General features: G+C 46.1%; 1 long non-coding RNA gene across 1 annotated transcript in view; it reads right to left on the bottom strand.

The window, feature by feature from the left end:
• Window positions 1-1782: 1782 nt before the first annotated feature.
• LOC135404394 (uncharacterized) overlaps window positions 1783-15286 on the bottom strand; it is a 149795-nt gene continuing 136291 nt past the window's right edge. Inside the window, exon 3 of the long non-coding RNA XR_010425656.1 lies at window positions 1783-2006. This is a non-coding gene — a long non-coding RNA (uncharacterized LOC135404394). The remainder of the gene's footprint in view (window positions 2007-15286) is intronic.

Genomic DNA, 15286 nt, shown 5'->3' with positions numbered 1-15286 from the left:
TTTATTTATCCTTACATACCATGTGACTTCTTTAGCCAATGGAGTTGCCTATGACAGCGCATGCTCTTTTGGACTTCACTGCCCCGGCACATCCCTTGTGCCTTTAGACACGCCTCCCACAGCAGATAGACTATATTGGACCCTTTCGAAAGTCTGAGGGAAAACAGTATGTGTCAGTAGGAATGAAAGTTAAATCAGGATTAGTTCAAGTAGAAGCTTTCCCTTGGGCAACCAGATCAAACACTCTAGAAGCTCTTAAAATATGGTTACGGTTTTTTCCCCAAACCTGTATCTATCCAATAAGATAACGTCACACTTCACAACTGCCATCGTCCAGGAGTGGACCAAGGAAGAAGGAATCCAGTGGATATTTCACACACCATATTATCCACAAGCAAATGGCATAGTGGAAAGAACAAATGGCCTGCTTAAACGATTTCTAAAACCTCAGAAATCCAATTGGATGGAACGACTATGGGATACTGTAAAAATGGTGAATGACAGATGGGGAGTAAATGGCTGTCCCAGACTCACAGCTTTTTATCCACAGCCTCCCTCTCCGATACCAGCAACATCAAAGCCTGAGAGTAATCAAAAACCCTCTCACCTTCCTGGACAACCTGTATTAGTGGAACTACCTTCTGTAGGAGCTGTACCAATGGTACTCACCACTCCCTTGAACATATACACCTGGAAAGCAAAAGATGCTTATGGCAAAGAACACAAAATAAGCTCTTGGTGGATTTTTCCTACATTTTAATATTGGGCCCTAAAAGGGGCCAGATAGACCTTTTCTTTTCTTTTACAGGTAACTGCCCAACAGAGAAAAGTATTCAGAACTGTGAATGAATAACCTCAGATTTGGACTATGGTTCAGTTTACTGGTAGCTGTAGTTATAATTTGTTAGTTATGTTTGTATGGTCTATTTCCCTTGTACATGTGTTCAGCAGAACAGGCTGTTAAAAATGAAAATCAAAGGAACCTTGCCTGGGAACTAGTCAAAGGGTTTGCAAAAATATGGAATCATACCAATCAGGGTATATGTGTAACTTTACCCGAGTCTGCTGAACAAGGATTGCAATTTTTTATGATACCTTTGGATTTATCTTTTGTTTTTAACGTGGCTAGTGTGACAGCTCCATTACCCCTACCTGAAAAGTGGACCAACAAGACCAATGGAGCCCAAATACTCTGGAAAGGTATTCCTATAGTGCATGACCTTTACCAAACTTACACCCCACCTCCTAATATGACTCAGGACTGGATGTCACGCACCAAATATTGTAAAACAATACATCCAAAGGTAAATGTAACCATCTTATCTCAAATTGAATCCCCTCACCCATCTATTACATCAAGTAGAGGTGAATTTAAACCTGGAATGATAACCTTTGAGGAATATAATGCTAGACAACCCTGCCTTATTTACACATGGGATCCACTCTTTGACCCATTATACTCACCAGATGTATACGAAAGTAAATATGCCACAGTTTTTAGTCCTTCCTGGTGTGTACAACTTCCTAATGTAACAAATATAACTCCAATTGACCGGAAAAACTTAATGTGGGCATGGTCTGCACAAGCATTTTTTAAATCCAAATTTACAGAACCCAGATTTACCATGCCTCAGGTAGAAGATGGTCCTTTATTCAATTGCTCAAAGGTTATAACATGCAAAGAAGGACCTGAAGATCCTCCAGAAACATGGTTTTTGCTTAGAATTCAAACATTAATAATGGACATGTATGTCGCGACGGAAAGCTCTAGACACCTCAATGTGAGAATCCAGGAACTTCGTTTATTGTAGATTGACAACAGCTTAATATACACTCTATAATAGGTTCATGAATATTACAGAAATTAGGCTCATTATTGGTGCTCAGTTAGGTGGTGATATCATCTTAACTGTCTTTCATTGTTTACACAGGTGGCTCGTTAAGTGTCTCTGTTTTGGTAATGCCTAGCTCCTGTTCTTCAGCTCAATTTAGAATACCCAAGGACGCTGCTGCTTTCTCACGGCCCTGCTATCTCAGACTTTCTCATGGGCCTAGTCAGACTGCGTCTTATACTTTAGCAGCTCATCCATAGCCTTAGCCATGTTCATATGTCCTCGCATTTCTAACCAATCCTCTACACATGTATATTTGTTGGAGATACCCTTCTAAAGGCTGGAGAAACCAGGATGAATCCTGTAACTCTACCTACAAATATCTTCTTAATTGATGCAGAGTTCCCTATATCCACTACTCAATCCATGGTACCTGTCTTGGTTTGAAATTGCCCCCCCGGGAGCCGGGGGGCCTAGAGGTGATTGGGTCCCAGGGTAGTCTCCCCTGAAGGACCAATCATTGCTCATTTTGTTCGCTCCTGTGAAAAATCAGATATACACAACCGCCGGAAGTTGTTGGCTGAGAGAATGTCTGCTGGTGTGTCGGAGTGGTGTGTGTAAGAGAGGATCGGAGATATGAGGGGTGACTGGGACGCTCCTGAACCAAGGGGGCCCCCAGGCCTCCTCAGCCTTAATTCGACTAGGGCTGGGGCGGTTTCCTTGCCGGTTCTTCCCCTCCACTGTAAAGGCAGTTGGAGCGGATTCGGAGGCCAACCAGGGGAGTTGCAAATATTTACTCCCCTAGCAGGCATGCTCAGTACTGGAGCCAAGCCAGGGGACAGGCAAATATGCTCGGAGCTTGGAGAAGCAGCTGTGACTTGTTGCAGAGTTGGAAGAATTCCAAGCAAAATTGGAGACAGGCCAAAGGGCTCAGGAGTTGCCGCTGCAGTGATTTAAACGGGGGACAGCCAAAAACTGATTGAGGAAAAATGGATTCCTGAAACAGGTGCACGTGATGAGCTGAGCTGAACTACAGCAGCTACGGAACCGAGGGAGAGAGAGAGAGAATCACACAACAGAGATTGGCACAGAACCAAGAGAGCACGGACTCAAGCTATTTTCTTGGACTTAGTAAGGAAGAAAGGACTTCAGTAAACAGCTGGACGTTAGTGGGGGGAGTGAATCAGAGAAAACCTTTTTCTCTGAACACTCCCATGACAGAAAGACTGCTTACCTATCAGCCTAAGGGCTCCTCCTGGACTGAATTAAGGGAGAGGCTTAGAAGAATGATAGACGTGTGTAATATTGTATATATATAGTTGCTTTTAGCTTGTACAATATTTATTTGTGTAGAATAAATGTATATATCTTCCCTTTCCCCCTACAGAGGTATGTTTGCCTGAAAGTAAAATTGTGGGAAGGGGTGGGGGAAGCCTGGAAATTGGATTTTGAACTTTTGTGGTGGTTCAAACCACCACAGTACCCCAATAAATACTAAACTAAAGATCATGCAGACAAAATCAATTGTAAAACTGCAAAATATATAGTCCCTCTGGGAATGGCTTCGGAGTGCTCTGATGGTAAGTTTTATTCACATTTGTCATTAGAGCAGCATGCTGGACTTTGGTGTGGACCTGGAATTGCCTTTCTTTGACCCAGAGGTGTCTTTACTTTCACTAAAGTGTCTAAAGAACATCAGCATTGCAATGTTATTCCCTCTTCAAAAGCAACACAAAGACCAGAATGGGCAATTAAAAGAACTGATTTTCCAGATTAGTATACCACCGGACAAAAAGCATCCCTTTTCCTTGGAAGTTTCTTTACCCCGTTTGTCATCTTAAAAAGACACCAATTTCTGTTAGAAGATATTACCTGGCAATTAAGTGTTTTAAGTAATTGGACACAACATGCATTTGGAGAATTAAACACTCAAGTCCAGCAAACTACTAAAATGACTTTGCAAAATAGATTAGCATTAGATACGTTACTGTTAAAAGAACAAGGTATATGTGGAATGTTAAATTTATCAGAAACTGAATGCTGTGTAACAATTTATAATGCTTTGATCTCCATTGAGGAGGCATGAACAACAATGAGAAAAATAAATAACCCTACTAAAAATTATTTTATGCAATACAACAACAAGAAGGGTTCTATGGATTATGGGTTACTAACATTCTAGAGTCTTTTGGACTCACCAGATGGGGAAAATGGATAGCACAAATTGGAATAGCAATTGTCATTGGAATTATGTTCCTAATTATTGGCATTGGCCTAGTTAAATGCATGATAAACCGCTTGTTTGTTTCCTTCTCTCCCTCCGTTCACTATATTCATATTACTGCCACTGAAGAAAACTACCTCAATGTGCCAAGAAACAATGATGAATCATCGGGGTGGACTGTAACAACCAGATAATATAGAAATGCCAAAAATAATGTTTCCCCATTGTTTCTGCCTGTCAAAACTTCCTACCAAAAATTCTCTGTCAGCTTTCTGCCAGAAGCTCTCACCAGAACTTCATGCTGGAGTTTTCCTGCCAAAAGATCCTGCTATTGTTTATGGTTATCATATCTCTTCAAACATCTGAATAGGGCTACGTGCCAAGAAACCCGGTACAACCTCCTGTAAACACTATAAAAGCTGAGGAACAATTTTGGAAAATCAGGGAGAGGAAAGGGAGAGAGAACTGGTTACAGTAACCAAACATCTCTCCCCCCTCTCTCCCTCCCTACTTTCTCCACCACTGCATGCTGCCTGCCTGCAACCAGAGACTGAAACTCTGCCGGTCTGGAAAGAACTGATACCCACCGTACCACATGCATGAGTTATATCTTATCCTTCTAGTCTTATCATATTTCTGATGGCTGAAAGGTGTTGCTGAATCGGGACCTTGCACAACCTAGGACACTGCCCAGTGTGAGTGGAGAAGCCACATATCCTGGCTGCATTCTGATGCCTTAAGCCCCTATTAGTTTTTTATTTTTCTAATTTTTGTAAGTTCTATAAGTAGTAGAAGTAGATTTTAAAAGCAGCAGCCCTCATTCCCTTTCCCTGTACTACAAGTAGTTTACACATTCCTTAACCCTCTTACCCCATTCTATGCTCCCCATATCAAATCTACCCCTGAATTCAGTGGCAATGTTTAGTCTCTTGTCAAGGCAAGGCCTATGCTGTTTAGAGAACACCCATATCTAGGCCTGAATAACAACAGAGTAAAGAACTAGGTGACTATGTACCCTTTGTGCTCTGAAGATGGTGAAGATGATGAAGAGGTGGTCCCGAAATGCACCCCAGACTCAATTCTAAGGGGGTGGACCCGGGGTAGTCCAGAGCAAAGGCTACGGGGTGGACACACTTGGGATTGGGCAGATAATATTATAAAATGTAACATCTTGGGCACAGCTGCGTGTGCATCTTGTAACATCTATTGCCTTGGCACAATTAAACCCTTTCCTTATCTCACCCCTAATTAACTGCTCCTGAGGTATTTTTTAGCATCAACATTCCATGGCACCAATTCCAGAGAACTAAGCTGCTAAAACCCCCCACTGCAGCTAAGAGATAACATCGAAAAGCAGCAGAGACAGAGAAAAAAAAAAGGCAGAAACTGCTCCTTCCCCCCCCCAAGCTCAGCAGAAAGGTAGTTTTGTGGTATCTTTCCTATGCTTCTAGAAGTAATTGTAGCTTTTTCCAATTTTTTCTTATTCTTTCTCTTTGCATCTCTTGCAACTAATAAAAATATCAGGTTTCAGTATCAACAGATAACTTTGCGTGAGTTTTAATTTTACTCAGGGGAATATTCGAATTTGAAGTTCTTTCTGCAACATTTTAGCAGATTGTAATAGTTACCCTCAACTTTCTGGGGCAGGTTGCAACACCGTATAGTGCTGTGGGTCATTCACCCCCTGCACCTGCGACCCCAAGGGTAAGGTCTTTCTTACCTGATGGAAAGGGCTGTCGTTTGCTTACAGGACACTTGCGTGGCCATTGCTGGCCTGACTCCCCAAATTGAACACGGACGAAGATTCCTCCCAGACAAAAGGTTCCAGGACAGAAAGCTCTGGCTGCCTGTGCAGTGCAGTGGGTGGTCCACCACCCACACCATAGACCCTGAGACAAAGGACATTCTTTCCTGGGGGAAAGGGCTGTAGTTCTCTTGCAGGGGCCCTGTGATGAAATTGCCAGTCCAACTCCCAAAATTAAACATGGATGAAGATTCCTCCCAGAAAAAATGTGCCAGGACAGAGAGCTCTTCAAGCTCATGGAGTGCCCAGGGTGAATCACCACCTGCACCTGACACCCAAAGGCTACAGGCTTTCTTTCCTGGGGAAAAGGGCTGTCATTTGATTGCAAGAGCCCTAAACCGTGATATGATAGCCGGTATGACTCTCAAAATTGAATACAGACCAAGATTCCTCCAAGACAAAAGAAGCAGGACAGAAAAGTCTTGCTGCCTCTGTGGTGTTCTGCGTGACCCACAACCTGCACCTAAGACCCAAAGGCTACAGGCTTTCTTTCTTCTGGGAAAGAGCTGTCCTTTGCTTCCAGGAGTCCTTGACTGAATTTGCTGGTCCAACTCCAAAAACTGAAAATGGACAAGGATTCCTTCCAGACTAAAGGTTCCAAGACAGAAAGATCTTGCTGCACATTGAGTGCTTTGGGTGGACTACCACCGACACCTGAGACTCCAAGGGTAAGGGCCGTCCGACTCACAAAATCGAATACGGACGAAGATTCCTCCCAGACAAAAGATGCAAGGAAGGAAAGGTCTTGCTGAACACTGAGTGCTGTGGATTTCCCACAGCCTTCACCTGAGACCCAAAGGCTAGAGGCTTTCTTACCTGGGGGAAAGGCTTTCTTACATGAGGGAATGGGTTTTCATTCCCTTCCAGGAGCCTTGCACTGTAATAGTCGATTCGACTCCCGAAATTGAACACAGAAGATTCCTCCCAGAAAAAACATGCCAGGACAGAAAGCTTGTGGTGCCTGTGCAGTGCTCTGAGTGGCACACCACCTCCACCTGAGACCCAAAGGTTACAAACTTTCTTTCCTGGCTGAAAATGCTGTCCTTCAATTGTAGGAGTCCTGTGCTGAGATATCTGGTACAACTCCCAAAATTGAATACAGACGAAGATTTCTCCCAGACTAAAGGATCCAGGACATAAAGATCTGCACACTGAGTGCCTGGGGTTGCCCACCACCTGCACCTCTACACCCAAAGGCTACAGGCTTTCTTTCCTGGAAGAAAGGGCTCTTGTTCTCTTGCAGGACCCCTCCACCGAAACTTCCGATCTGACTCCCAAAATTGAATTTGGACAATAATTCCACCCAGACAAAAGGTGCCGGGACAGAAAGCTCTTGCTGCACATTGAGTGCCCTGGGTTTCTCACCCTCTCCCCCTGAGACACCGAGGGTAAGGGTTTTCTTACCTGATAGAAAGGGCTGTCATCGGCTTGCAGGAGCCTCACGCTGAGATTGCTGGTTCGACTCCCCAAATTGAACAGTGACAAAGATTCCTCCCAGACAAAAAGTTCCAGAACAGAAAACTTGCTGCCTGTGCAGTGCTCTGAGTGGCCCACCACCTGCATCTGAGATCCAGATGATACAGGCTTTCTTTCCTGGGGGATAGCGCTGTCCTTCACTTGCAGGAGCCGTATGCCGTAACACGTCATCTGACTCCGAAAACTGAATATGGATGAAGATTCATCCAAAACTAAAGGTGCCAGGATAGAAAGCTCTTGGTGCCTGTGCAGTGGTCTGAGTGGCCCCCCACCTTCATCTGTTTCTCAGTTTAATGAGACTGAAGTGTTTTGCTAAGGAGGATGAGTTATGAGGAAGACCAAACTCCTCCCTCTAAGCAATTGTAAATCCGAAATTAAGAACCTCCAATTGAGGAAGTATGGAGAAAGAAAAAAAAAACCCAGCCCTTTATTGAAGGATATATGTGTATTGGCAGAACAACAAAATAACACAAAAATAAACAAACAATAATCCGGTACCCAGAAGTCCCCTTCAAAAAGGAAATGGTTCAGTACTTTCCACCTTTTGGCGCAATTCAAACCATGATCAGCAGGGGGCGCTGTTGGATCACTGGAGGAGCAGAGCCTGCAGTTGCTCTGTGGTGGTCGGCAGGGGATGCGTGGGGGCTCTGGTGGTCAGGAGAAGCTGAAATGGAGATCTCCCCCCACCACTGAGAAGGGGAAGGGGAAAAGAGGGAAAGAGGGGTTCTTCTCGCAAACTCACGCTGTCAGCAGCTGGCTCCAGCCGGGACTCCCCCAAAGGTTCCTTCGCAGAAGGAAATCTGAGCAAGTCCGGGCTGGGGGCAGAACAGGGAGCAGGAGAACCGGGACCAGAAGCAGATGACCCGGCTGAAAACAAAGCGAACTCAGAGCCTTTCCACACACACACCCTCCCTGAGTCAGGGCAAAAGTGAAGTGCCTGCTGTTTCCCCGAGGAGAGGAAGAAAAACTCATCACCTCCTCCCCCCTCAGTCTTTGGAGGGCTATCAACCTGGAATGTGGATCTGCTAGCTAGTTCCTTTGTGTGTGTCAATCACCCTAGGCAAACACCCTCCCCCTCCCTCATTCAACATCTTTGATGCAAAGGAAAGAAAAAAAATTCCCCCTTGGTTTTTTTAGAACAAGTAAACTTATAACAATCTGAAAACTGAAGGCTACAGGATTTCTTTCTTGGGGGAAAGGGCTGCCGTTTGCTTCCAGGATCCCTGTGCCAAGATCGCCAGTACAACTCCCAAAACTGAATATGGATGAAGATTCCCTCCCAGACTAAAAGTTCCTGGACAGAAGGGTCATGCTGCAAACTGAGTGCTGTGGGTGTCCCACTTCTTGCACATGAGAACCCAAGGGTAACATCTTTCTTACCTGGGGGACAGGGCTGTTGTTTGCTTTCAGGGACCAAGTGCTGAAATTGGCAAGTCGACTCCCAAAACTGAAAATGGATAAAGATTCCTCCCAGACAAAAGGTGCATGGACAGAAAGGTCTTGCTGCCCGTGGAGTGCTCTGATTGGCTCACCATCTGCACCTAATACTCTGAGGCAACAAACTTTTTTTTGGGGGGAAAGGGCTATTGTTCACTTCCAGGAGATTGCCAGTAGAACTCCCCAAACTGAACAAAGACGAAGATTCCTCCCAGACAAAAGGTGCCAGGAGACAAAGCTCTTAGTGTACATTGAGTGCCCCGGGTTTCCCATCCCCTGCAGATGAGACCCCAAGGGTAAGGGTTTTTTCCCTGGGGATAGTAGGTACAACTCCCGAAATTGAATACTGACGAAGATTCCTCCTAGATAAAAGGTGCCAGAACAGAAAGCTCTTTATGTCCATTTACTGCCCAGGGTGGCCCACTACCTGCACCTGAGACCCAAAGGCTACAGGCTTTCTTTCCTGGGGGAAAGGGCTGTTGTTTGCTTGCAGGAGCCCTGTGCTGAAATTGGTGGTCCAATTCCCAGTATTGAATACGGACAAAGATTCCTCCCAGACAAAAGATGCCAGGACAGAAAGATCTTCCTGCAGACTGAGTGCCCTGGGTGGCCCACCACCTGCATCTTTCCCCCAAAGGCTACAGGCTTTCTTTCCTGGGGGAAAGGGCTGTTGTTTGCTTGCAGGAGCCCTGCACCAAGATAACAGGTATGACTCCTAAAATTGAATACGGACAAAGATTCCTCCCAGACAAAATGTGCCAGGACAGAGAGGTCTTTCTGCCTCTTGAGTGAAGTAGCTGGTCCACCACCCACACCAGAGACCCTAAGACTAAGGACATCCTTTCCTGGGGGAAAGGACTGTAGTTCGCTTGCAGAGTGTGTTGAAATTGCCAGTCTGACTGCCAAAATTGAACACCATTGTCCTAGTTAGGACAGCTGGGACCGATTCATCACTGGATGGGTATAGCCCAAAACTGTATTCTATAGCCTTCCATGCCATTTCCCAGAAACTGTTGTCGGGGGGGGGCCTGCCTGTGGGGGGGGATGTTCCTGTCCTCATACCCTTTTATGGAATTCCCCTCTCTGAGCATCCTCATACCCTTTTATGGAATTCCCCGCTCTGAGGGAAGGATTGACCACTCCTGCCTGAACTGGAGAATATATAAACCTGGACTTTCAGAACTTTACTACCACTCGTGGGATCCAGAGGAAGACTGCAGCTCATCGCTCTCAACCAGACTGCAACAGCTCTCCCACCAGCAGGTTTTTCCCCTCTCCCTTTACTTTGGACTCAAGGGGGGGTCCAAGGAACACCACTTTGTTCATGCCCCAGGGTGCTGGGTTATACATTTGGGGTTTGTGGGTTAAGACCAATTGTTTGTTTGTATGATTGTACTTACTGTATTATTTTAATAAATTGTTATTCTGACTTATAATCTCTCCTTTGAGTTGAGTTCATTTCCCCTGCCAGTTAAATCTTAAACCAGCACAACCATGTAGATTCCTCCAAGACAAAAGGTGACAGAATAGAAAGCTCTTGCTGCACACTGAGTTGTTTGTGTGGTCCACTGATGGCACCTAAGACCCAGAGGGTAATGCCTTTCTTTCCTAGGGGAAAGGGCTCTCGTTCACTTGCAGGAGCCCTATGTCGAAATTGCAAGTTGGACTCCCAAAATTGAACACAGACTAAGATTCCTCTCAGACAAAAGTTTACAGGACATAATGGTCTTCCTGCCCATAGAGTGCCTAGGGTGGCCCACCATCTGCACCTTATACCCAAGGGCTACAGGCTTTCTTTCCTGGAGGAAAGGGCTGTCGTTCGCTTGCAGGAGCCTTACATCGGAGTAGCAGGTACGACTGCCAAAATTGAATATGGATGAAGATTCCTCCCAGACAAAAGGTGCCATCACAGAAAGTTCTTGCTCCCCATGGAGGGCCCAGGGTAGCTCACTGCCTGCACCTGAGACACTGAGGCTATGGGCTTTCTTTCCTGGGGGAAAGGGCTGTTGTCTGCTTTGATGAGCGCTGTGCTTAAATTGGCAGTCAGACTCCCAATATTGAATACAGACAAAGATTCCTCCCAGAAAAAAGGTGCCAGGACAGACAGATATTGCTTCCTGTGCAGTGTTCTGAGTGCCCCACCACCTGCATATGAGACCCAAAGGCTACAGGCTTTCTTTCCTGGGGGAAAGGGCTCTCCTTAACTTGCGGGAGTCATATGCTGAAATTGCTGGTCCAACATCTAAAATTGAATTCAGATGAAGATTACTTATAGACAAAAGCTGCCAGAACAAGAAAGGTCTTGGGGTCAGTGCAGTTTCCTGAGTGGCCACTACCTGCAACTGAGACCTAAAGGCTAAGGTCTTTCTTTCCTGGGGGAAAGGGTTGTCATTCGCTTGCAGGAGTCCTACTCTGAGATAGCCAGTACTACTTCCAAAATTGAATACGGATGAAGATTCATCCCAGACTAAAGGTTCCATGAGAGAAAGATCTTTCTGCACTTTGAGTGCTGAGGTTGTTCCACCACCTGCATGAGACCCTGAGGCTAAGGGCTTTCTTACCTGGGGGAAAGGGCTGTCATTCGGTTTGAGGAGCCCTACTCTGAAATTTGTCATCCTACTGCCAAAATTCAATATGGATGATGATTCCCCTCAGACAAAAGGTGCCAGGACAGAAAGCTCTTCTGCCCATGGAGTGACCATCGTGGTCCAGCACCTGCAACTGCCACCCAAAGCCTACAGGCTTTCTTTCCTGGGGGAAAGGGCTCTCCTTCACTTACAGGAGCCCTGCGCTGAGGTTGTGAGTCCAACTCCTAAAATTGAACATGGACTAAGATTCCTCCCAGACAAAAGGTACCATCACAGAAAGCTCTTGTTGCCCATGGAGGGCCCAGGGTGGCCCACTCCCTGCACCTGACACACCTAGGCTAAGGGCTTTCTTTCCTGGGGGAAAGGGCTGTCCTTGAATTGCGGCAGTCCTACGCCTAAAATGGCAGTCTGACTCCCAAAATTGAATACTGACAAAGATTCCTCCCAGACTAAAGGTGCAAGGACAGAAAGGTCTTCCTGCACATTGAGTGCCCTGGGCAGCCCACCCCCTGTACCTGAGACCCCTAGGATAAGGGGGTTTTTTCCTGGGGGAAAGGGCTGTCTTTCACTTACAGGACACTTGCGCTGAGATTGCCGGTCTGACCCCCTAAATTGAACAAGGATGAAGAATCCTCCCAGAAAAATGGTGCCAGGACAGAAAGCTCTTGGTGCCTGTGCAGTGCTCTTAGTGACCCACCACCTGCATCTGAGACCCAAAACCTACAGGCTTTCTTTCTTAGGGGAAAGGTCTGTCCTTCACTTGCAGGAGCCCTATGTCTTAATTTATCATCCGACTACCAAAATTGAATATGGACAAAGATTCATCTCAGGCTTAAGATGCCAGAAGAGAAAGTTCTTGCTACACATTGAGTGATGAGGGTGGTCCACCAGCAGCACATGAGATCTCAAGGGTGAGGGCTTTCTAACCTGGGGAAAAGGCTGTCGTCCCCTCACAGGACCCCTGTGCTGAATTTGGCAGCCCGACTCCCAAAATTGAATACAGATGAAGGATCCTGCCAGACAAAAGATTCCAGGACAGAAATATCTTGCTGAACATTTAGTGCCTTGTATGTCCCACACCCTGCACTTAGACCCCAAGGGTGAGGGCTTTCTTACTTTGGGGAAAGGGCTGTTCTTCGATTACAGGAGTCTGCCAGTCAAACTCTCCAAAATGAACATGGACTTCGATTCCTCCCAGACAAAAGGTGCCAGGACAGAAAGCTCTTGCTGTCTGTGCAGTGCCCAGGGTGTCCCACCACCTGCACCTGAGACCCAAAGGTTACATGGTTTCTTTCAAGGGGGACAGGGCTGTCGATCACTTCCAGGAGTCCTGTGCTGAGATAGCCAGTCTGACACCCAAAATTGAACATGGACAAAGATTCCTCCTAGAGAATATATGTCAGGACAGAATGGTCTGGCTGTCCGTGGAGTGCTGTGGGTGATCCACCAACCGCACCTGAGACCTCGAGGCTAAGGGCATTCTGTCCTGGGGGAAAAGGCTGCTGTTTGCTTAGTGGAGCCCTGTGCCAATATTGTTAGTCCAACTCCCAAAACTGAACACGGACGAAGACTCCTCCCAGACAAAATGTGCCAGGACAGAAAGATCTTGCTGCACATTGAGAGGTATTTGTAGTCCACCAACTTGCACCTTAGACTATGAGAGTAAGGGCTTTCTTACATCTGCGAAAGGGCTGTCATTCACTTGCAGGAGCCCTGTGCCAAAATTATGAGTCCAACTCAAAAAATTGGACACAGGCGAAAAATCCTCCCAGACAAAAGCTGCCAGGACAAAAAGCTCTTGCTGCAGCTGGACTGCCCACAGTGGCCCACTACATGACCCTCAAACATCTAGTCTAAGGATTTTTTTTCCTGGGGGAAAGGGCTGTCCTTCACTTGCAAGTGTCATACGTCAAAATTGCCGGTCCTACTCCCAAAATTTAATACAGATGAAGACTTCTCCCAGAAAATAGTGCCAGGACAGAAAGATCTTTCTGTCTGCACAGTGTTCTGAGTGGCCCACCGCCTGCACATGAGACCCAAAGGCTACCAGCTTTCTTTCCTGGGGGAAATGGCTGTCCTTCACTTGTAGAAGTCCTGTGCCAAGATAGCTGGTATGACTCCCAAAATTGAACATGGATGAAGATTCGTCCCAGACAAAAGATGCCAGGAGAGAAATATCTTACTGCACATTGAGTGCTGTGGGTGGTCCACCACCTGCACCTTAGACCCCAAGGGTAAGCCATTTCATTCCTGGGGGAAAGGGCTGTCATTCATCTGCAGGAGTACAACACTGAAGTTGCCGGTCCGAAAGCCTAAATTGAATAGGGTCAAAGATTCCTCAGAGACAAAACGTGCCAGGACAGAAATCTCTTGCTGCCTGAGCAGTATTCTGAGTGGCTCACTCTCTGCATCAGAGACCCAAAGGCTACAGACTTTCTTTCCTGCTGGAAGGGCTGTCATTTGCTTGCAGGAGCCTTGTGCCGAGATCACCCGTTGGACTCCTAAAATTGTATACGGACAAATATTCCTCACAGACAAAAGGTGCGAAGAGAGAAAGGTCTTGCTGCCCATGGAGTGCTGTGAGTGGTCCACCACCCACACCTGAGACTGAGGGTAAGGACATTCTTACCTGGGCTGTCATCTGCTTGCAGGAGCCCTGTGTGAAAATTGGCAGTCCGACCCCCAAAATTGAATAGAGATGAAGATTCCTCCCAGAGAAAAGATGTCAGGCCAGAAAGATCTTTCAGCACATTGAGTGCTGTGGGTGGTCCCCCACCTGCACCTGAGACCCTGAGGGTAATGGCTTTCTTTCCTTGGGGAAAGGGTTGTCATTCACTTGCAGGGATCCTACGCCAAATTTGCCGCTCCAACTCCCAAAATTGAATAGGGACAAAGACAAAAGGTGCCAGGACAGCAAGCTCCTGCTGCCTTTGCAGTTTTCTGAGTGGTCCACCAACTGCATCTGAGAACCAATGGCTACAGTCTTTCTTTCCTAGGGGAAGGGCTGTCATTCCCTTCCAGGAGCCTTGCACCACCATAGCCCGTCTGACTCGAAAAATTGAATACTGATGAAGATTCCTCCCAGAAAAAAGGTGCCAGAACAGAAAGCTCTTCCTGCCCATGGAGTGCCCAGGGCGACCCCCCACCTGGACCTTATGCCCAAAGGCTACAGGCTTTATTTCCTGAGAGAAAGGGCTGTCATTTGTTTGCAGGAGCTCTGCACTGAAATTGGCAGTCCGACTCCCAAAATTGAATACGGATGAAGATTCCTCCCAGAGATAATATGCCAGGACAGAAAGGAGAGCAAGCTCTTGCTTCCTGTGGGGTGTTCTTAGTCACCCACTGAAACAGAGCAAGGATTTTTAGAGGCTAAAATCCTGCTCCGAGAAGAGGCTCATAGATACCACTTTGAGGAATGCTGCATTTAGGTTGTAATGACAGAGACAGAAAACATGTGTTATGAGATTAATTAAGGGAGAGAAGGTATCAGGCTCTGAGAGGCCTGTTTGTCCTTGGTATGCTCTATCCTATTGAAATATAACAAAAAGGTTAACCTAGTAGTCATAAATTAGATAAAATGGACATTCGGGGGGGTTGGAGAGCTGAGTAAAGGGGTTTTAAGTAAGACTTCCGCACGTAGTCAGGAAAAGTTGAAAAGTTCATGAAGAACAAGAAAACGTCCATGAGGCCGAATTTACCCAAAAGGATGACTCCGTCTCAAGCTCCACCTGAACCCCGCCTGATATGAATATTATAACTAGATGATGTAATTGTAATAAATATTCATGTAAAATATTGTAATCCCTCACCAAAATTGTATAAATTACCTGACTTTTCACTGAGAACTTCAGAGCTAGTTTGTGCAGCGCGAGCTGGCTAGTTCTCCAACGTTGCTCGAAATAAATACCTTTTCTGCTTAAAGACT

The sequence above is a fragment of the Pseudopipra pipra genome, chromosome W, assembly GCF_036250125.1.
Source record: "Pseudopipra pipra isolate bDixPip1 chromosome W, bDixPip1.hap1, whole genome shotgun sequence".
In the NCBI taxonomy this organism is placed as follows: Eukaryota; Metazoa; Chordata; class Aves; order Passeriformes; family Pipridae; genus Pseudopipra; species Pseudopipra pipra.
Note: the sequence above shows the minus strand (reverse complement) of the source record. Positions and strands in the feature narration are given on the sequence as shown.